Here is a 22804-nt window from a genome sequence, read left to right on the forward strand (position 1 = left end):
TGTCTAATTTTGGAACTATAAAAATTTGGAATTCTGTAACTCTCATTTTCAAATTCTATAGTATTCAACAGTAGTTCTCTGTTCTTGAGGGGTAAATGAGAATAGTTCTGATATTTGTAATTAATGATTTTTTAATGCATACTTTTTAAAAATTAAAATCAGGCAATGGTCTGACAATAAAAAGGGTGCTTATGGAATACTGTTATGTTCAACTTTACTTACAGGATGTTAAATCCTTAGAACTAAGGTATCCCCCAGAAAAAGATTAATGGAAACATCGATTGCTTTTCAGACTTGATAGTTGCTGCCTCAAAAGGTGTTTTACACAAACACTAAATTAAAAACAACAACAACAACCAAAACCCTTGAGAACACAATGAATTGCTTTTATTTTGGTATGCATCAACATCTCAGCATTTAGTGGTCCTGAACAGAAAAGTAGAAAACCACAGCAATTTGCCAGGAAGTCAAGCCCGCCAATTTCGGGGATCTGCTATGCACACCAAGTTCTTTCTCGATCCCTGCTGAGGACCATGAGATGCAGCAGCACCAAAACCAAAGTATGCACCGAATCCAAGGTTCTTTTTGTTCCAGTTATCAGATTCCAACCTAGACCCAAATGGATTGTAAGATAACCACATGAGAACCCTGTTTTATTTTTATTTTTTTATTTTTATTTTTTATTTTTTTAAATTTATTTATGATAGGCACACAGTGAGAGAGAGAGAGGCAGAGACACAGGCAGAGGGAGAAGCAGGCTCCATGCACCGGGAGCCTGATGTGGGATTCGATCCCGGGTCTCCAGGATCGCGCCCTGGGCCAAAGGCAGGGGCTAAACCGCTGCGCCACCCAGGGATCCCCGAGAACCCTGTTTTAAACTTCAATTGTTAAAAGCAAAAGCAATTACAGGAAAAGAAAACAATTCATTCAGAGGGATCGTGCGGTGTGCTTACTGCTTACAAGTGTCTTCTGTGGCCTTTCTCCAAGTTTTACCACCAAGCACTTTGAGAACTGGCAGGTCTGAGTACCCCTGGTGACTTCTTTTCACTTTATCAAAACCTGAGCTAAAAAATGGCATCAGCTGACAATGACAGCAGAGGGTGGCAGGGCTGAGGACCCAATATTCATTCCCAGGCTGGTGGAGAATGAAGAGTAAATGTGGTTCCAAACTAAACGAGGGAAGTCAGACTTTTTCCAACCTTACCTGATGGCTTCTGGCCAAAGCAAGGAAGTATTGGGTGGTGATGGTGCAAAAAAGGGACTTGAGGAGGAAGGAAAAAGCAACACCTCTCTATTAAAGTGGGAAAGAAGATATGGGGAAAGCCCTGAATTCCTCACCAAAGGCCAATTTCAGAGGGTAACAGAGGAGGTTACAATCTATGCTTCAGCTGAGGGTGTTCATGTGAAGTGGAGAAAGGATGATGGCTTGGAGGGGGGAGGGCATCATTTAAGACTTAAAAAATGAAACCAGGGGTGCAGCTGGAGCACCCCTGCACACCCAATAGTAGTCCCACAGGCTGCGACCTGAAACCTTGACACCTATTCTAGCAAGCCACCCGAAGCTGGAGGGGTTTCAGGGACAAAGGAGTGGGGGGAGGGAGAGAGGGAGGGAGCCAGCAGGAGGAGAAGGGAAGAAGGCAGAGACCCCAGGCCATGTAATCACCAGCAAGGTGATTGTGTGATGTGTCTTTTCACAGTTGAGTTAGATGTGCCCCACCCATTATGATGGGAATCTATTTAAATATACTTTCTTGATCCCAGAAGTTGAACTATGTGGACAATGGTTACACTTGACAGGAATGATTTGTTATAGCACAACCTATATATTTCAAATGGACAAAAAATTACTATCATTTACAGTATCTTAAGATAGATTGCCTTTGAATGGGAGCTTCCTTTCCAGTACTTTTGAGGTCTACAAGACATGTCTAGAAAATGTATTACTGTGGAAAATGACTGCTTAAATCGAATTGGTGGGGGGAAGGGGAGGACCTGTGGTTTCTCTTTGATTAATTGCTGTAACACTGTCCTGCAGGCTGCCGAGGGAGTTTCATGTTTCCTTTAGACATCATTAGGTGCCAGAGCTCTTGCAGGACAACTTTGATGGTATATGAATTCTGCCATTTTGCTAGCACTGATATGGCTCTTGGGGTGCATCACTCCATTAGAACCATTAACTCCATTTATATTAATTTTTGTTACAGATCTTACAAAGGGGGGGTGCTTCTGGGTATTTAGGTCCAAATTCTATTTTAAGGCTGTATATTTGGTTTTCATAAATTGTTCTTGGAGGCCCAGTTATCATCCCTGTCTATCATGTGAGTGTCATGTCTTCGTCATCTTCTAGACCTCAGCTAACTGTGCCATCTCCTACTACTTTCTGGCCTTCCAGTTCTTTGAATAGTTGAAAATTGCGAGGGACTTTTACTCCTGAGCCCGTGGTGGCTGCTATCTTCTGTCACTGTCTATTGTAATTAATGATTTTTTAAATTTATCTTATTAAAAATTATCAATAATGTTTTGAGTACTTACTTGCACAAACATTTTTAGAAAAAAAATTATAAAAATAGTGTATAACCTTTCTTGGGAATACACTCTACCTGAGCTGTGAGGTTGAGGTCCTTATTGGAATAAAATTAAATAGATACAGAAAGAACTAAGAGAATAAGAAATGCAAAACAAACAAACAAACAAACAAAAAAACCCAGATAAAAATAATAAAAGCTTGAACTTGACATGCTAACTTTAAAATTCAAATGAAAGTAAACACTCCAGAAGAGTTTAGAAAATTTTGAAGAATAAAGCCAGTGGATCACCCTACTTGCTTTACAATGTAAAGCATGTATCCTATGTATCACAATGTAAAGTTAAGGGCAGTGTAACATGGGTGGTTTGAGACTGCAAAATCATTTTAGTGTTTCTGCTAGAAAAGATCATTTTCATCTCAGTTTTCAAGCTAGTTTGTGTCCAGCTCAGTTTAATCCAGCATTTTTTTGTTTTTCAGTGAAACTATTTAATTTATTAACATTTATTTAGTAAACTTAGGCTTCCTTTATTTTGTTTTTTATACCAACTATTCTGCCAAATGCTACAGATAGAAAAATTAGTACTCTGGATGAAGACTGAATTTACTGTTTGCAAGGAGCCTCATAAATTACTTGTTCCAAAGGTGGATCCTAATGAATTTATGTGTAGTCAATCAAAGGGCAACATAACATCCCTGAGGTCCTCCAAAATTAAGGCCCTGAAACTTTATTGAATTTAAGAAGCTTGAAGCAGAGTACAGGGTTCTATACCCAGAGATTTTGACGTTAGAGTCCAGTCTTTGTCACTCTACAGCCCATATGTTTAACCACTGGCCCTTACTGCCTGTTTATTCCATCTCCCCAGGTAAATGTTAAGAAATCTTATTCAGTTCTGTGGTATTTCCTACAAAACTCAGAGCAGAGTCATACCACACAAGAGATGCTAAAATATACATAAAGGAGTAAATATACATGAGGAGTTAAATATGGACAACATTAACAGTTACTGAACTAGCCCCTGTGTCCACTATACAGCCCATAAAAGATACAACTGATAGCAACTGATGTCAGCACGAAACAAAAGTTCCTGTGTTGCTTAGTATAAATTGTTCTCTTAGAGGAAATTGGGAGAGTAGAAGAACTTCCCTTTCTTTATGCTTTAGGAAATATGTCATTCATTCTCTGTAGAAGGACTGGTTAACTTTTTTCCATTCTGTGAACTAATTATTTCTTACATGTTAAATAGGCAAAGATATTGCTTAGTTAGAGTGAGATTTTGACTCTGCCTGATGATTGTAATGCCAGGCTAATTATTGTTCTGAGGAGCTACCTAATGCCCAATAGAGTGTCCTTCTCTACCTGAGATGACCTGTGGATATGGACATGTGTTTTTTTTTTTTATTTATTTTTTATTTTTTTATTTTTTTATTTTTTTTTTAATTTTATTTATTTATGATAGTCATACAGAGAGAAAGAGAGAGAGGCAGAGACACAGGCAGAGGGAGAAGCAGGCTCCATGCGCCGGGAGCCTGATGTGGGATTCGATCCCGGGTCTCCAGGATCGCGCCCTGGGCCAAAGGCAGGCGCCAAACCGCTGCGCCACCCAGGGATCCCATGGACATGTGTTTTATTGCAATTATAAAACACACTTTGATGATTATTTTTTGTGTATCATCACAATTAACTGTTCTCAGAATCTGAGGAGCCTAATCTCCTTTATAAGTCTTATATTTCATTTAGTGACAACTGTTCTTGAAGGTGTAATATATACTCTAGTATAATTTTAAAATATCCACAAGTTGTCAGGTTGAGTGGCTGAGAGATTTGTTTAAAGAAATGTGGGCAGGGACGCCTGGGTGACTCAGTGGTTTGGTGCCTCCCTTCGGCCCAGGGCGTGATCCTGGAGTCCCAGGATCGAGTCCCACATCAGGCTCCCTGCATGGAGCCTGCTTCTCTCTCTGCCTTCATCTCTGCCCCACTCCCCTCTCTCTCTCTCTTTCTGTGTCTCTCATGAATAAATAAATAAAATCTTTAAAAAAATGTGGGCAACACTTTTATGATTGGACAAAAAAGGGAGAAAATGAAAATATTGTGTGAAAGATGTTTTAAAAGCTTGAATTATGAAATGGATTATATCTGAGACTTAGAGTCTGCTTAATTTAATTTTTTTTTAAAGATTTTATTTATTTGAGAGAGAGAGAATGAGAGAGAGAGAGAGAGAGGCAGAGACACAGGCAGAGGGCAAAGCAGGCTCCATGCAGGGAGCTCAACATGGGACTGGATCCTGGGTCTCCAGGAAAATGCCCTGGGCTGAAGGTGGTGCTAAACTGCTGAGCCCCCTGGGCTGCCCAAGTCTGCATAATTTTAAAAACAAAATAAGAACAGACTAAATTCTAACTCTTTAAATATTGTCTAAACAGGAGTCACTTAAAGAGATAGTAAAATTAATTTAGTAGTATGCATCCGGTGATCTCAGTAGAGCATTTATAGACTAATTGAATGAAAATAGATATAAATATCTCTTGAATATAAGAAAATTTACTCTAGGCAAAATCTCATTTTAATGTATAATATTATATATAGATATATATATATAATTTTATATATATATTATATATATATATCAGAATATGAAATTTTCCATAAGGAAAAACAAAGACTAGAATCTTAGAGAAAGATCTTTTCCTCTTAAATTTTGCTTCATAAAATAGTGATATTTGATATTGACTAAAAAAAAGATTGATCTGGTATTATACCATGGAAATGGAGAAAAAGGCACTATGGGAACATCAGGCCACATCTATGACGTAGTCATAGAGCTTGGAAAGGAAGGGTAGGGCAAGATTGGGTCACTTTAGGTCACCTGCTTTGATTAGTATACCTGGAGCAGACGGAGAGGAGCTAGAAATGTAGCGAGTGTATGTATGTTGTTGGTAGATATGTACATTTTTGTAGGCTTCCTTTATTTTGTTTTTTGTAAAGATTTTATGTTTAAGTAGTCTCCATAGTCAGTGTGGGGCTGGAACTTACATCCTCAAGATCAAGAGTTACATGCTCTACCAACTGAGTCAACCAGGTGACCCTGTTTTGTTTTTCAGTAAATCATTTTCTTATGTGATATTTGAAATTATTAGCCATGCATTCTTTTAATATGTATCACTAATGTTACTGCCTTATTTTGAATCACCAAATGTACTTCTTAGGTTAGTTTTATTTTATCAAAATATTTTATGCAAATAGTAAAGGAAATATAGAGGCTTATATACAGAAAACTGAGCAGTTCCGTTTTTAACCCTTCCTTTACTTGATCAGAGCAACAATTATTTCTCATGGTATTTACCTTTGTAATTTCTAAGTAATAATCATCTTCTAACTCTTGAATCTTCGGTCTTAGTTATATTTACTGACTTATGGTAGGTGAGACTTTTACTTTACAGCTCTACTGCTCTTGCCAGCTTGTCAATATCATCATTTTGGAAAGACTATTTAACAATATATTTTTAAAAACCATTTTCAGTCTTTAAATTCTTACAGCAATATAAATATTCTGTGTGAGCCAAAGTTTGGGAGAATTCTGTATATTGGGATTCAATAAGAGAGTTGACAGTCACCCATAGAGAGCACTTGCTGGTAAAATGGGCCCTAAAGGCCTGTGTGAGCCACTGCCCCTCTCCCTGCATGGATTTGCTAAGCACACTGCATCAGGGAACCTGGAGCACTTCTCTCCTTGCCAAATTACACAGCTCTCCATGTGTTGTGTTTTTATCTGCATGTTTGAAATCCAATTCTTCTATATAGAAGGAAATTTAGCATTTCAAACTATATATAGACATAGCACTGGGGGATGAATGGCCTAAGTAAGCTTGTGGGAAATGTGAAAATATTTTCTGAAAATACATTTCTTTAAAAAAAAAATCTCTTCTTTCACATTCCTCAAATATTAACTTATATTGTGCCACAGTACAGGTTTTCTGCACAGATAATGTCTTTGTAATCACTTTGTCATAGAAGTCTTTGCTAGGAATGAAACACTCATCTTCCTTTTGTTATTGGCCTTATTATCTTTCTATCATCTTTATACAGTTTTTATCATTTTATTATTTAAACCAGTTAATTGTTTTTCTTTGTGTTCCTTTTCCTGAGTATATGCTGTAATTCTTTTAGAGGCCATCTTCCATCAAGAGATTACAAATTCATTTGAATTTAAGTGGCTTTCAAATTAATGCTGTTTTCCTTTGTCTATTACCTTTTATTTCAAGTACTTTTCTGCCTAAGGAAATATTTAGTGGCTACTGTCTGTTTGTAAAACAATTACACATATAATGAAGACCATTGGGAAGATACAGAAAATAAGAAACTCATGCCATCTAGGGAAAACAAGCATTCTCATATATGTTCTTCTGGTCTGACTGTATATATACACAGATTATACATTCTTCCAATGTATACTTCAGGAAGCAGAGTTGAACTAGTGATATCTGCTGTCATGAAACTGCTACACCAGCTAATAAAGGGGATAGTCCACATAATCATATAATTATTTAATTATAATTTTGACAAATGCATATGGTATAAGAGTACAAACCGTTTTTTTTTTTTTAAGATTGTATTTATTTATTCATGAGAGTCAGAGAGTGAAGCAGAGACATAGGCTGAGGGAGAAGCAGGCTCCTTGTGGGGAGCCACATGTGGGACTTGATCTCAGGACCTGGCATCATGACCTGAGCCAAAGGCAGACCCTCAACCACTGAGCCACCCAGATGCCCCAAGAGTACAAACTTTTAAGGAAGGGGAATAGCATTATCAAGTTTGTGAGCAGATTTCATCAATTTAAAAAAAATGGACATAAGATGTAATAAAATGCCTCTACACATATACATATATATATATATATATACACACACACACACACACACACACACACACACACATATATATAAATTTAATCTGTGGCTATAAATTTGTCAAATGTTATTTTTCTTTAGATGATATAGAATTGTGGTCTAGTAGAATTGAACACTAATGTGAAGAATCCTTCTGTTTTTAACTTTAGTATGTAAACTTTTCCATTTGACTTTACTTCAGCTACTACGAAAGTGCCAAATTAGTGACATAAACTGCTTATAATGAATTTGTCTATGATAGTACCATATGATGATTACAATGTTAAGTAGATTGATTTTATAAATACAGAGAAATGCTGTACAAATTCTCGGCTATTTTATTTATAACATAAGTCATAGGTGTCCCACTGGCTAATTTACATATATTACATCATTTAAGCCTCAGAATAACCCAGTGAGAGTGGTGCTAACCTCTTTTACAGATGAAGAAATTAATTCAGAGAAGTTAATTAGCTTGTAGTGAGTTACTGTTGTGATGATAGTATTAAGATGTAAGTCTTGAGCAGCCCGGATGGCTCAGCAGTTTAGTGCTGCCTTCAGCCCAGGGTGTGATCCTGGAGACCCAGGATCAAGTCCCATGTTGGGCTCCCTGTACGGAGCCTGCTTCTCCCTCTGCCTGTATCTCTGCCTCTCTTTCTCTGTGTCTCTCATGAATAAATAAAATCTTTATTAAGAAAAAAAATGTAAGTCTTGGTTTCAAATAAAATTCATGCTTTTAATTTCCTTGATATTATGCTCTCTCTTCGTAAAGCAGATGAGTAGAAAATATACCCATTTATCAAATGAAAAAATGGGGGCATAGGAAAGACTCAGATTTCAAGTATGGTAGAAAGGACAATGAAGTGGTAGTCAACCTTTTCTTTCTGAACTTCATTTTTCCTGTTTATATATAAAGAAGATTCATCTTTATCAAATTCTATCATAAGTGTACTATGGTTGGTGGTATCACATGTCCAGTGAAATGCATTCAGAGTTTTCTGCCTATACTTGTACTTCAACAAGAGAAGCCGTGCTTTTGTTTTGTATATCGGGCCTTGAAATACATTCAAGTATAACACCAGGGGTTATAATACTGACCTACTTTGGGAATAAAAATTTGGGCTTTCAGCATGGATTCATTGCTTTACTTTTATTCTAGGTGAGGTCATAAATCACTGCTCTATTATGTTTTTCTGTAAAATGAAGTGTCAGGGTCTCTTTTTTTTCTAATATAATAATGTAATGAGAATTAAGTTATGTAAGTGTATATTTATCTTGAAGAATGTTTTTAATAAAACCATGTGTTTGGTTTCTGCAAGTGGTTATGATGAAATTTTTTGTCTAAAGCATTTCAGCTGTAGCAATATTTGAGTCTTATGTGTAGATAGTCATGCTTAGTATTTTTGGTAAACTAAAAATTTTATATTATACAGTGAGGAATTTTGAATAGACTAGTAGGAAATTGTGATAGTTTAACATAAACCAGGTTATTATTTATCTATCAGGAAACCTGGAGAATAAAAAAGATTTTATTAATGATTTTAATGTTGATAATATATAAAGCCAGTTTAGATGATCTTTTAAGATCTATGTAATTTTTTGATTTCTCAAGACTTTACTAAGGTTTTTGTCAAATTTCAGGCACCATCCTGGTTTTCTTAGTGTCTAGTTTTATCAAACATAGACTACAGCAAATCTTTAGGTTATAGCAAACATTTTTCGTGATTCTGAAATGGTAAACTATAATTATCTGAACCTGACCTTCTATCTAGTGCTATTTTTACAAGACTGATTTACTTCTACAAATATTCCTTCTAAATAGCTTTTTTTTTAAATAGCCATACTCATCAATATTCCAGCACATTTTAACTGCTAGTCTCTTCAGAACTCACAGAAGACACATAATTCAGCAAGAAGAACAGTGAGTCATGCCACATCTTGTTTTCATAGGAATAGCAAAGCATAAGCATATGTCAGTGTTTGCTCTGGGGTAGGTTTCCCTAGAAAACAGATCAGTGAGATGCTAAATTGCAATTTTATGTGATAGACAGCTGAAAACAAGGCCATGTATGAAAGTAGTCGAACTCTTAGATGTTGTGCATGTCAAAACGGGAACAAAAATTATAATGCAAGTTTAATTTCCTTATGTGATTCTCAACATTAATTGAGGTATGCAGCCTTGGGTGTGGCCCATGAACATAGCTGCTAACTCTGATGTATAATTTTTATATTTTATTGCCATATATGACTGGGTTTTTGGATTGTAACCACTGATGAAAATGAGAGAGGAAATGTGTTGGCTATACCATGACATACATGTTTTTGGCTTTGACTGTGTCATAACTTTTTTTTGTTTATAGAACTTCAGTACTTGGCAATACTTTTGGAGAAAGTTTTAATATGCTGGATTTCTTCTTGGGATTGGGAACAGAGCTTGTTCTCTGGACAGCCTGTGATATAGTTTCTTATCTACATAGACTTCCTTGCCAGTGACTGTGATGGTTTCAGAGGCATCCAAGGGCCACACTTATCCCCCAGATGTTACCTCTGAGGGCAAGTACACAATACCATGGTGAGCCTACCTGTTGCCTTTGTACCTTGGGTTCAGTAAAATGCCTGAGGGTAATTTAGAAGAAGAGAGTCATTGACTTTCCCTTGGTAATTTGATGACTTTCTCCTTCATTTAACTTTTCAGAAGCAAATGTAGCCCACCTAGCCTAGGATTGTTGCTAGTTGAAAGAACTGTTTGTTTATTTTTTTAAAATATTTTATTTATTTATTCATGAGAGACACACACACAGAGAGAGAGGCAGAGACATAGAGAGAGAAGCAAACTCCATTCAGGGAGCCTGATGTGGGACTGGATCCTGGGAATCCAGGGCTACACCCTGGGCCAAAGGCAGATGCTTAACCACTGAGCCAAAGAAGTGTTTAGAAGAAAAGAAGACTTTAGTTTCACTCTGGGGACTTAGGGATGAATGATTTGGAATGGGGTTATCTATCCCATTTCCCATTATCCCTAGTACATCCTCATTCTTATGGTAGCCAAGAAGTGACATTTTCTGAAATTAGACTGGTGAGGTGGCTTTCAGAAAACAATATTGTGTGTAATGTTAAATTCTTCTCTCATAAAAGCCTGGAGCCTGGAAGAAGATGATAGTTGTCATTTATGTTCAGTTTTCATGTCATAAGAGATATTAAATACCATAACTGACACTATAATAGTGTCCATGTGGCAAGTATTGCTCTAAGCACCTTACAGGCATTGTTTCATTGAGTTTTCATAATTACCCTTGATAAGAGAGATAAATATTGTTACTGTTCTTATTTTACAAGTGAGGAAATAGAGAGCTTAAGTAACATACGCTTACTTTGTAATTTAATGTGTTTAGCCTAGCTTTTAACTTACTAGTAAGTTAAACAACTAGTAAATGGAGGAACTAGGATTAGAATCTAGGCGATCTGCTCTTAACTCTGGGAGGTACTGGACATTCTAAAGACTACACTACTTATCAAAGTGACCACACTGTCTTAGATGAATTTTATTTTATTTATTTTATTTTATTTTTTTATTTCTTTATGATAGTCACACACACACACACAGAGAGAGAGAGAAAGGCAGAGACATAGGCAGAGGGAGAAGCAGGCTCCATGCACTGGGAGCCTGACGTGCGATTCGATCCCGGGTCTCCAGGATCGTGCCCTGGGCCAAAGGCAGGAGCCAAACCACTGCGCCACCCAGGGATCCCTTAGATGAATTTTAAAGTCTTACGAATGGCTTGCTTGTCTTTGAGGCCAGTGTTGGTGTTGGATTTATTTGCCAGTCTTTTCTGAGTCTCTTCCATCTTGTCATAGGTAATAATACATTCCCTAGGAGAAATAAAAGAATTAGCTAATATAGCCAGTCGATTTGGCCTTCTCCTAGGAAAGAACCCTGAAACAATGATACAGCTCCTGTGTGAACATCACCAAACAGCCCATTCCAGTTAGACAGCTCTAATTAAGTAAAAGTACTTTTAATTAGAATCTCACTGTTGGTGTTCAGTTAGAACATTTTAGAAAAGCAGCCCAAAGAGTTAAATATCAGAATAGTTATGGAAGAAAAGAATCATTGTTATCTTAAAAGGAATCAGAACTGTGATGCCAAAGCTATATAAGTAGTTTTCCATTTACTGTAAATAGTTTTGCATTTTTTAAAGATCACAATATTGAGTACATTGTGTGTTTTTCTATTGACTGATTTCTGATCCTTTATGAGGTCCCAGGTCCTTCTGTGAATCTAATAAAAAGAGGAAGTAAATATAGGAATCACCAATTCCTGTTCTTTAGAGATCTTTCAGGAGGTGGTTAGCACTAACATAAGAGAGATATCAGATGAGACAATGTGTTTTTCTTTCACTAAAGAGCCTAATATATTTCAAATTATTTGTCTTATGACTTAAGTATTAGTGTTTGGCTTTTCTAAGTTTTCACACATTTTCAAATAGGGAAAATATCCACCATCTAGTTCAATTTATAGTAAGTACTTGCTAGAGGATGTCATTGTTGGAAAGTTACATATAGTAACCTATGGTTAGCATTTCTGTTCTTCTCAGTGATTATAAATTTGTCAAAAGCAAATTTAGTGAGATTGAGCTCTACAGACATACCCTAGCCAAAGCCTGTGTTAATTATTGTTATTGTATGTCTGTTCATTTTGTTCCTTTGAGGATATAATTGGATGCAGTGTTTTTCAAAAGTTAAAACTAGTTTAATATTGTTTCATGAATGGGCTGTTTCAGTTACGTGAACCACTATTTGTGTGATAGCCAGTGTGTTTATTATATCACCTGCCAACCTTCCAGACCTTTCTGTGCTCTCTGCCTTTGAGTAAAGATTAGTGTTTCTCAAACTGAAGTTTATTATGCATTTAGTTTTTTGAGTCAGGACCAGCATTTCCCCTCCCTCCTTTTTTAAAATGAAACAGACTAGAACAGAATATATTTTAACAAATTGCACATGAAAATATATGTTTCATTGGTTCATATTTGTACTAGGTAGGTCATGATATAAAATATATTTCTGACTGTGTATTGTGATTAAATGGTTTACAGTGGTGGTCTACACCACTTCTACTCACTTGGCAGTCCCTTGGCAGTGCCAGTTTTAACTATTTGCTCCTGGTCTACAACAAGGTAAGTGCTGAAACTGAGAATAAGCATTTAGAAATTTTTGAAGCAATTTGACATTTGATCAGTGGATTTGTCCCATGGAAAGCTGTAGACCAATTTGGGTATTGCTGAACTTACATTATGAGTCAACTGTGTTGTGAGTTGTGTGCTGTTATGAAGCAGTATTCAAGGGTCATGTTCTAATATATTAGATTCAAACAGTGGTGGATGGAATTCTCTCAGGACAATAAGCTTACCTTTTGGTAAAATAGGTAAAATGTGTTGTTAATTTGCTACAGTTTTGGATTTTCTTCCTTCCATATCAGAGGTATTAGGATAGAGAATATAATTTATAAGATTTTATATCATCCCTTTGTTAAAAGTAATGCTTTAACATTGGGAATTCTAATGTAGCCTAAATTTCACAACAAAGTCCATTATATTATTAATGAGAAATATAAGCAATACTGTTTTACCTTACAACAAAATTCAGTATCTATAAACAAAACTAAAGTTTCTTAATAAAGGAAAAATTGAATGCATTTCAGCCCTTTCTATGTGATACTCTATTGTGGTAGTTATATGCTAATCACAAATAATAAAAGAATGAACAAATTCATTTAATTCATTTTATTTATTTATTTATTTACTTACTTACTTATGATTTTATTTATTTATTTGTGAGAGACAGAGAGAGAGAGAGGCAGAGACATACATAGGCAGAGGGAGAAGCAGGCTTCCTCTGGGGGGCCTGATGCAGAACTTGATCCCAGGACCCCAGGATCACAACCTGAGCCTAAGATAGACACTCAACCACTGAACCACCCAGGTGCCCCTATTTTATTTTTAAGTAGGCTCCACACCCAGCCTGGTACTTAGTGTGGGGCTTAAACTCATGACCCTGAGATCAAGACCTGCGCTGAGATCAAGAGTTGGATGCTTAACTAACTGAGCCACTCAGGCACTCCAAAATGAACAAATATTTTAATGTTTTCTGGCTTTAAATTTTCCCTTTTTGATTTAGATATTATATTGAATACTTTGACCTAATTTAACGAGATTCAATGATGATGATATTGGACAGGATTCTACAATGAACTGATAAGTGTGAAATTAGAGTCTCATCTTAATTGAACAAGGATAGACCGATTTATCTATGGCTAAAATAGTTGCATTTGATCATTAATTTTTAAATTCCTGGACTCTGAGTACCTCCAGATTTTTAAAAGACCTAAACATATCCCAAATTATTTTTTGAGGGTTAAATAAGTGGAAAAACATAAGTTGAGACTATAAAGAATGAAAAGTTTTCATTCCTGTGCTCTCCACAGACAGCAGACTGACTTTGTTTTCCTAATAAGGCTGCGCTAAATACTGGAATGCTTGTCCTTTTGAATTTTATTGAAATACCTAAAAATACCCACTTTACAAAAAAAGTTTGTAATTTAATGTGTTTAGCCTAGACAAAAATAGAAAAAGAGATGTATCTGGAAAAAGTTACTGGCAAAATTGTGCCTCTGATATTAGTATAGGACAGAGAGCATATAAATGTGAACTTCAAAAAAACATTATCTTATACTTTGGATGTATGAAGAACAAATTAGGTATTTTGCTATCTTCTATTTGTGTTTTGTCTCAATATATTTAAGATTTCAGGCAAGTTTCAGTCCCTCTTCCCCTTCTTTTATGGTTAGGAAGTAGGCTTATACTGTTCAAACATATATACAGGGTAATTTATTGCTCAACACTGTATTTAGATTTAATCTTCTTTAATTTCAGATGTGGATTTAACTTTCTTACAAAAATGAAGTACTGTGATTAAGGATACTTGTTCCTCTCACTTAGAGTATAAGACCAGGTTCTTATATTGGCATAAAGTAGCTTATGTGCTCTAGCTCCCACTTCTCTCTCTGGCTGTGCCTCTCACTGACCTCCCAGCTTTCCTAGCCCCTGTTTATCCTCACTGGCACATTCCTACCTTAGAGACTTTACACTTGCTATTTGGTTGACCTTGATTTCTCTACTTCAGGTCTCTGCTCAGATTTCATCTTAATAGAGAGGTCTTCTCTGACTCTTTTATATAAGATAACATATCCCTTTCCCTGTCTTGCTTTACTAGACTCTGTTTTGCTTATTACCATGTGATATACTTGTTTTTAGTCTGCTTCCCCTCAAAGTAGGTAGTTTGTTTCATTCATTACTCTTGCCCCACTGCCCTACAACAACTCGGTGTGTTAGGGGCTCAGTGAGTATTTGTAGAATTTTTTTTATGGTTTTATTTATTTATTCATGAAAGACAGAGAGAGAGAGGGAGAGTGAGAGAGAGAGAGAGAGAGACACGCAGAGACATAGGCAGAGGGAGAAGCAGGTTCCATGCAGGGGGCCAGATGCGGGACTTGAGCCTGGATCCTGGGATCATGACCTGGGCCAAAGACAGGTGCTAAACCACTGAGCCACCCAGCTGTCCCTGTAAAAGTAATTAATAAATTAATGAAATTAAGGAAATTATAACACAGGTATTGCCCTTGAACTTGAAGTGACATTGGGTATAAGACATATTGGTCAGGAATGAGAAGGTGCTTGGTTAAAATAACTTATGGTAATATATAAGGCCATACTAATAACAAATCTGGTGGTTAATGGGAACTGGATTCTGTCCATAACATAAAGATGTGTGTGTGTGTGTGTGTGTGTGTGTGTTTATAAAAAAATAAAGCTGATTCAAAAAGAATTGAACACTATCAAAAATGTATTATTCAGTGACTTAGGTATGTATGTGGGTATATTTATGTATGGAGGTATATATTTAGTTACCCAGTATATATGAATATCTAGCCAAAACCTAATTAAAAGGAACCATCATGATTATTTCTATAATCGTACATGCTCAGCATACACTAGTGTGTCACAGGGCACAAATCCAACCTGTAGCCTGATTCATTCTGGATTATTGGTAGTATATCACCCTTGATAACTCTAATGGGGACTACGATACCTGTCCCTTTATTTTCTCAAGATTGTGAAGAGGAAACAGAAACATGTAATTCATAACATACACACAGGAATATCTTGTGATGTGGTATCTTGGGATCTACATGGCCACTAACTTCAGAAGCTGGTTGCAATTTTAAGTAAAACGCTCAGTTTAGCACCATAGATGATAATCATTATGGAACCTGCTGGAAAATGAAGTTATTTTAGAATTCTTATTGCTATGGGGAAGATACTCTGCTTATCTAGAAAAAAAATATGGAAGAATAGATTAAAGGCTCCATAATACAGAGGTTTAGAGCTGCTTATAGAGAATATCGAAAACTTGCATTCAGATCTCAGTTCTGCCTTTTTCAAATTCTAAATTGTGGTCAAATAATTTAACTCATTTGAGCTTCTCTTCCTATATTAAAAATGAGAACAGTATTACTCTCTCAAGAAAAATTGGTGATATAATTTATATAATGGGCCAAGTGAAATGATTGGCATATACTCAACAAGTGATATTTTTTCATCCATTTCTAGTTTGTTGTTTTCTCTTGAAACTTATCCTGGTAGATAATTTGGTTGGATTATAACAGTATATAATAAGAAAAAATAATTTCTATAATTCAAGGGTCAGATCTTCTGTATAAGGAGTAGGAAAGTAGTCTCTATCACTGCTGACTCTGTGTCAGTCACAAAGGTGTATGACATTCGTGATCTCATTTTATCCTCAAAACAATTATCCTTGTTGTATCAACAAAGAAACTGTAGAGTTAGCTAATTTATTTTTATGGTAACCTAGACTTGCAACCTTCATTTACCTATTTCTCCTATTTCTCAAAGAATTCCTCTCTATTAACGAAGAGCTTGGTAAGAGAAATGAAAGATAGGTTCTCTCTGTCTTTTTAGGGCTCTAAGCTTTTCCTAAAGGGAAGAAAAAAGTAAGTAAATTTATGAATTGTTCCTGCTTTTATACTACTTTTCTCCTACTCTCCATCATCTGGTGCTTATCAGAGTTTTCCTGAAGCATTAGTTTTATATGCATGGCTGTAAGTCTCTGAAAATCCAGTTATGCATATAGTTTGTCATTGATGCCTACTTTCCTAATATGAATGAATGTTAACCACATTTGTTATTTAAGAGTATCTTAATAGTATCATTGAAAGAGCCAGAAAGATGTAGATGTATCAATGGAACTCCTGAATTTTCACAAGTAGATTATTTACTTTGCAAATCCTATTATTTTTATATTAGCAATCAAGGACTATGTTGATAAAAATATTTTTTTCTTACTGATTGGAGCTGGAAGAAAGTATATATTAAATAGAAGTGATTAGCATTGTGCCCAAAGAAAGCTATAAACCAGTAGGTTTTCAGAGAATGCAACTCTGTCATTAATTGCTTGTTTATATCAATGTTGAAAGTATTACTGTCCATTCCTAATATGAAATAAAGTATAGAGTTTTGTGGACAAGAATGAGAAAGAAGGAATTTACCCCTTTCTGCTTCTCTCACAGAATGCATAGTGCATCCTTGTTAGGTAACTCTCTTAGAATTAAAAAAAATACATATTATTAATAGTTCATTCACAATATATAGCAGAAAATGAGAGAGGTTTTTATTAACCCTTATCATGTATTAGCAAATAAACTGAAGTACTGGGTCGTGGAGTTAAAAATAGTGCCTAAAATATCATTTTAATCCAATAACATTAACCCCGTCTCTTCACCAAGCTTCATCAATGCCATGTGGTGTGAATTTTATTTGAGCTGGTGATTTGGAAGTTTAGGTTGGGTCATTCAGTTGCAAGTAATACCAAAGTTCGAGATAGAGGAGTTAAAAGGAATTGACAAGTAGCGCCCAGCAACCACAGAAAGATTGATGAGGTGCTAAGCTCTCATATTTTTATTCATGTCAGTGTCTGAAGAAATTGTAACTAGGATTTTTTTATTATGCAGAATAATTGTGAGGCTTACAGTCCAAAAGAGATTATTTCCAGAAGGTTTGTTATAATGAAAACCATAAAATGATCTAAACCAGAGGTTGACTAGATTTAGCCCCCATCCTGTTCTTATGAATAAAGTTTTATTGGAACGCAGGCATGCCCACTTATTTACACTTGTCATTCTTCTTGTTCTAATGATAGAACCTTTAAGCATTAAGTTGAGATCCCATGACCTACAAAACCAAAGGTATTGACCGTCTGGCCCCTTACAGTAAAGTTTAACATTTCTTAATAGTGGGGCATATAAAATAGATTCCTTATTTAAAATTTCTACTGAAATAGTATTTTCCCTGTAAAAGAATTTTACCTATAATAAGAATACATTAGCATGGACTTTGAAGTTCCTTTTATTTAAACTTGAACATATCTAAAATATTACACAATTTCTTTAACAGTCTTTTTGATAGAAGTTCTTTTATAAATACTAGTTAGAAAAATACGTTTTTTTATTTTGAGGTTATTCTAAGTTATTTTGAGTTATTTTGGGTTATTTTGAGTATGGACACGAGGCAGAATGGACAGATGAAAAATGTTTAAAAATGTTTTTATGGTAATAAATGTTAAGTAGAAAAAATAAATTTCTTCCATTAGAATCAGGTAGAATAATGTGAAATTTTGCATTCATCACTATATGAAACTGTCTTATTTATTGACTTATTATCTACCTCCTTCATTAGAATGTAGATTTGAGGCAGGAAACTTCTTTGCCTTGTTTACTACTATATTCCCCTGGCTGGAACAGTGCCTGCGGCTCAATAAATATTGATTAATGGACAGATGAAAGGATAATCTCAAGTGAAAGATGACATGTAACATATAAAACTGTCACCAAAACTAGTTATTCAAATTGATCAATATTCAGTTTACATTTCTGAAGATCTTAATAGCATCAAATTTGTGAACTTCAACCATAAAAAATAAAGCAGCATAGCATGAGAAGAAGAAATATTTGTTAATCTCTTGGTTCCTGCTGGGTGAGATGGATATATTAGAGGGAGGAAAATGGGACATTGGCATTAAACTTGACATTAGGAGTCCAAATTATTTAACATTTCTGAGCTTTATTTCTGAAATTAAGCAGTGTATTGTATATAAGGCCTTAATTCAATGTTGAGCTCCTAGTAAGACCCCAGTAAATGGTAATGTAATGTAATGCTGATGCTATCATTATTTGTATAATGGGAAATATTTTATCACTTTAAATTTAGCTTAATGTTTCCTTGTCTATTCTCCCCCCACCTCTGAACTCCTGCGTGCCCCCAAATAGTGTGCCACACAGGTCAGGCAAGCTCAGTGGAAGTCTTTTCCTTCTTTCCTCCCTGTCTCGGTCTCTCCTCCTCCTGCCCTCTGTTCTTCTGTAGCTTGATTTAGAATTGGTTGCATTTCTTCTCAAACCTCATCAACTGCTATGACCATCTGAGAAGGATCTTAGAACAAAAGCCCTTCATCCTTACGTGTGGAATCAGAGCCTCTCCCAGTCTCAAGCCAAGCCCAAGCAGAGGGGATCCCAACCACTCAGATGGACTAGAGCAATCCCCTTGCTTCTCTTTTTTTACCTTCTTTTTCTCATTGTTCAAAATATGTCCAGCTTTGGGTTCTTTTTCCCTTTTGAAAGGAAAAAAAGGTACTATATTAGTCCCCATAGTAAGATAGAGAAGATGCAGAGCGGGAGAGAAATTGAGAGTGAGACTGTATGTATGAGTGCATGTGTATGTGGTGAACACAATATTTTATAAGCCAAAAGGTGTTATGATATAACTTTTTTGTACTTTTATTTATAGAAAATTTAATCCTTACATATGCTCAAGTTTTTTAGAAAAAAGCATAAATACATTGCCCTAAGTGGTTTAAATGTTTAAGGTTTGAATTTACAGTAGACTGACTGGAAGTACAATAAAATATGGAGGAATTGTTTAAGGAGACATCCCTCTGCACAGCTGAGTGCTCACTTTTTTCCCCTCTGGAGTTGCTTTGTTATTGCAAATTGACAACTTTGCAATTAAAGTGATTAATGATGTACCCTAGTGTTTACGGGTCTTGAGGTCAGTGAGTCCAAAGATGGCCATGTTGTGGGAAACTTAGATAGAGCTCATCTCACAGAAAAGGAACTTAAAAATCCTTCTGTTTTCTGTATGATTGTTTATGAGTTAAGTATATTAGATATGGTTGAAGGAGTCATTAAGACATTATGAGTAATGTGAATAATCTTTATCAGTCTAGTTCTGTTGCTTAATTCCTCATTCTTAAATACCAATGTGAGCATTTGTTGGCTACTTTTTAAGCTAAAAGCACATTATTTTATAAAGCAGTATTATAAAAATCCATTAATTCATTATATAACTTAAATATAATACCATTCATTGGGTATTCATAAGATGCAGTTTTGTTTGATTCCTTCGAATCTAATTCCTGATAGAGCTATTGCTTATTTATGGCATTATTTTTCCTATACATCATTATAACCAGGGCATCACAATTTTAGTCTCTAATAAAATCCATTATAACATAGAGGTCTTTGAACTGTTTAGCCAGAAGTTTTGAAACTGGTTGCAGTGTACCCAGGATTTTTATTTTGGATGCTGCTCTTAGGAAAATCAATCACCTTTCAAAATAGATTGTTGTAGCCACACTGATGGCTTTGTTCTTTGAATTCCATGAGCCTGAGGATAGTATTGGGCCAATGCATCAGTCTCTCACCATCATGGCTTACTCCTGTACAGTGGCTTCACACTAAGAGAACAGAGAACAATAAGCAAATTGTTGAGCCCATGGCACTAAGCCATTGCCAGGATCTCTGCTGGTTTGAAACACACACTACACAAAAGTGACTTGTGGTGATCACTGCAGTTGAAAGGGAGATATATTATCCCATTGTGTATTTCCCAGGATTTAAAGGGGAAAATATAGATGCAATTTTTAATAACTTTACCTTAGTTTTAAAAACTGCTTATCTATTTAAAAATCTTTTAAAAATGATTCACTTTTAAGTAATTTCTGACATTTCTAAAGTAAGGGTGTAAATGCTGGGTATAATGTGTTTACTTTTTTTGAAAGATGACTGTAAAAATCTTAATTCTGAGAAATAGTTTTTATTATTCAGTAATTCAAAATATTATTCAAATACTTGTTAGGATTTTCTCCTATGGGAATATAGGAAACACGTATTTCAGCTTGGTGAGGGAAATGAGATTTTCCTTTCTAAAACATTGATTATGCTCATAATCTTTGAGTATCTTACTTATTAAACACAGTTGAAGAAATCAATAGTTTGATAAAGAAACTATTTGATATAACGAAAAGTTTCGAAGATTGTATGGATTAAAATATTTCTTTTCTTTCATTTTAGCCACTTGTAGGAGACTTAAGTAAACATTTCAGATTTACAGAGGTTTACTTTCTTTACTGTTTCTTTAAAATAGCATTTTCTGGAGGGTTTTTCCCCCTAACTCCAGTTTTAAGAAAAAAGGTTTCCTAAATAAATAAGTATTCTAAATAGATGAGTATGTCATACTTCAAAGGGGTATGGACAACAATCTGCAGTATTTTTTTTCTTTAGGCCTTTAAAGGCTCTGAGATGTTCTGTGATTAACATGCTTATTTTTGTTTGTTTTGTTTTTTGTTTTTTGTTTTGCAGGCATCGACTTTAATAGGGGGCTGACCTGTTTGGGGGGCTGGGAGGGTCCCCTGGCCCCTTTCTGTTCTTGTTGGGAGGGACGTGTCACTGGGATTGTCTGAAACCAAGATGAAAAAAAAAAAAAAGATAAAAAATGAAACCAAGATGAACCATCAACTAGGTAGCTGCGACCACCCTCCACAGCCTCTGCCCCGCAGCAGTTAACATGCTTATATAACTTTTAAGTTTCCCAGATATCTTTGGTAACAGAACCTCTTTTTTGTTTTGTGTTTTGAAAAGTAGTTTTCCATGAAATATATTTTGAGAAATAGTCTTACTTGCCATAAAAAAACACATGTACATTTTATAAAACAGAAAACACACAAAAGAGAAAAAGCAAATACTATTTGTAGAGAGCCTTTACTAAAATGTTAGTCTATTTCCATCTGCTTTTTTTCATGCATTGACCATGCTGGATATGCTTTTTTATATCTTTTCTTTTCAATTGAATATCATAAAGTAAGCATGTTATCATGTAGTTCAGGATTCTTTCAAAAAATGATTTTACTCATTGGATGTTTCACCATGTGGTTATATTGCAATTAACCATTTCCTCATTGTTTATTTATTTATTTATTTATTTATTTTAATTTTTTTTTTTTTAATTTTTTATTTATTTATGATAGTCACAGAGAGAGAGAGGCAGAGACACAGGCGGAGGGAGAAGCAGGCTCCATGCACCGGGAGCCTGATGTGGGATTCGATCCCGGGTCTCCAGGATCGCGCCCTGGGCCAAAGGCAGGCGCCAAACCGCTGCGCCACCCAGGGATCCCCTCATTGTTTATTTAATTGGTTGTTTCCAATTTTTCAGTATTATAAGTTACACTGTAGTGAATGAATATACATAAAGTCCTTTCCACATATCAGATTATTTCCTTATGATATATTCCCAGAAGTTGATCATTATGTCAAAGGGCACGGGCTTTCTTCAGGGCTTTTTACAAATACATGGCAAATTATTTTTCAAGAGAGCTGTGTTAATATATAGTTTTTCCAGCAATGTGTAGTCTCTCAAACATTATGTGTTAACATTAAAAAAAATCTCCACACACAAAAAGCAAAAGGTGGAAAGGTGGTATATCTTTTTATTTTGTTATTTTGTAATAGTAAAAATTGAATTTTTAAAGCTGTTTATTAATTTTGCTGTTCATTAATTTTATAGATTTCATTTGTCATGTATTTTAATTTTTCAAGCCACAATAGTTTTAGTGTCATAAGAGTATGTAATTATACTTAAATATACACTTAAATAAAAAATACATTTAAATATAAGTACACTTAAATATTGATCTTTTAAAATGTAACTAATGCATATTATAGGTACATATATACTATTTGTGTTAAAATGTTTTTCCAAATATTTTTAATGACAGCAGTTTGACTTCTCTTCACTCCAAAAAGCAAAACGACACTCTAAAATGAGGGCCATTTTAAGTACAACGGTTAAAAAATTACATGGCTTAAATGAATACCTGCATGTCGTGTGACAGAGTAACTTTAAAGGAAATCTAAGTTTTAATGATTTTATGACTCATTTGGTGGTTATTTAAATAATTAAGCTCAAGGAACTAATTTTTATTGCATCTAGAGTC

At 35.2% G+C, this 22804-nt stretch overlaps 1 protein-coding gene and 1 pseudogene across 18 annotated transcripts in view; one reads left to right on the plus strand and one right to left on the minus strand.

The window, feature by feature from the left end:
• PDLIM5 (PDZ and LIM domain 5) overlaps nucleotides 1-22804 on the plus strand; it is a 212149-nt gene that overhangs the window by 100311 nt on the left and 89034 nt on the right. The window lies entirely within an intron of this gene.
• LOC121493065 lies at nucleotides 760-3936 on the minus strand (annotated as a pseudogene).

The sequence above is a fragment of the Vulpes lagopus genome, chromosome 6, assembly GCF_018345385.1.
Source record: "Vulpes lagopus strain Blue_001 chromosome 6, ASM1834538v1, whole genome shotgun sequence".
Lineage (NCBI taxonomy): Eukaryota > Metazoa > Chordata > Mammalia > Carnivora > Canidae > Vulpes > Vulpes lagopus.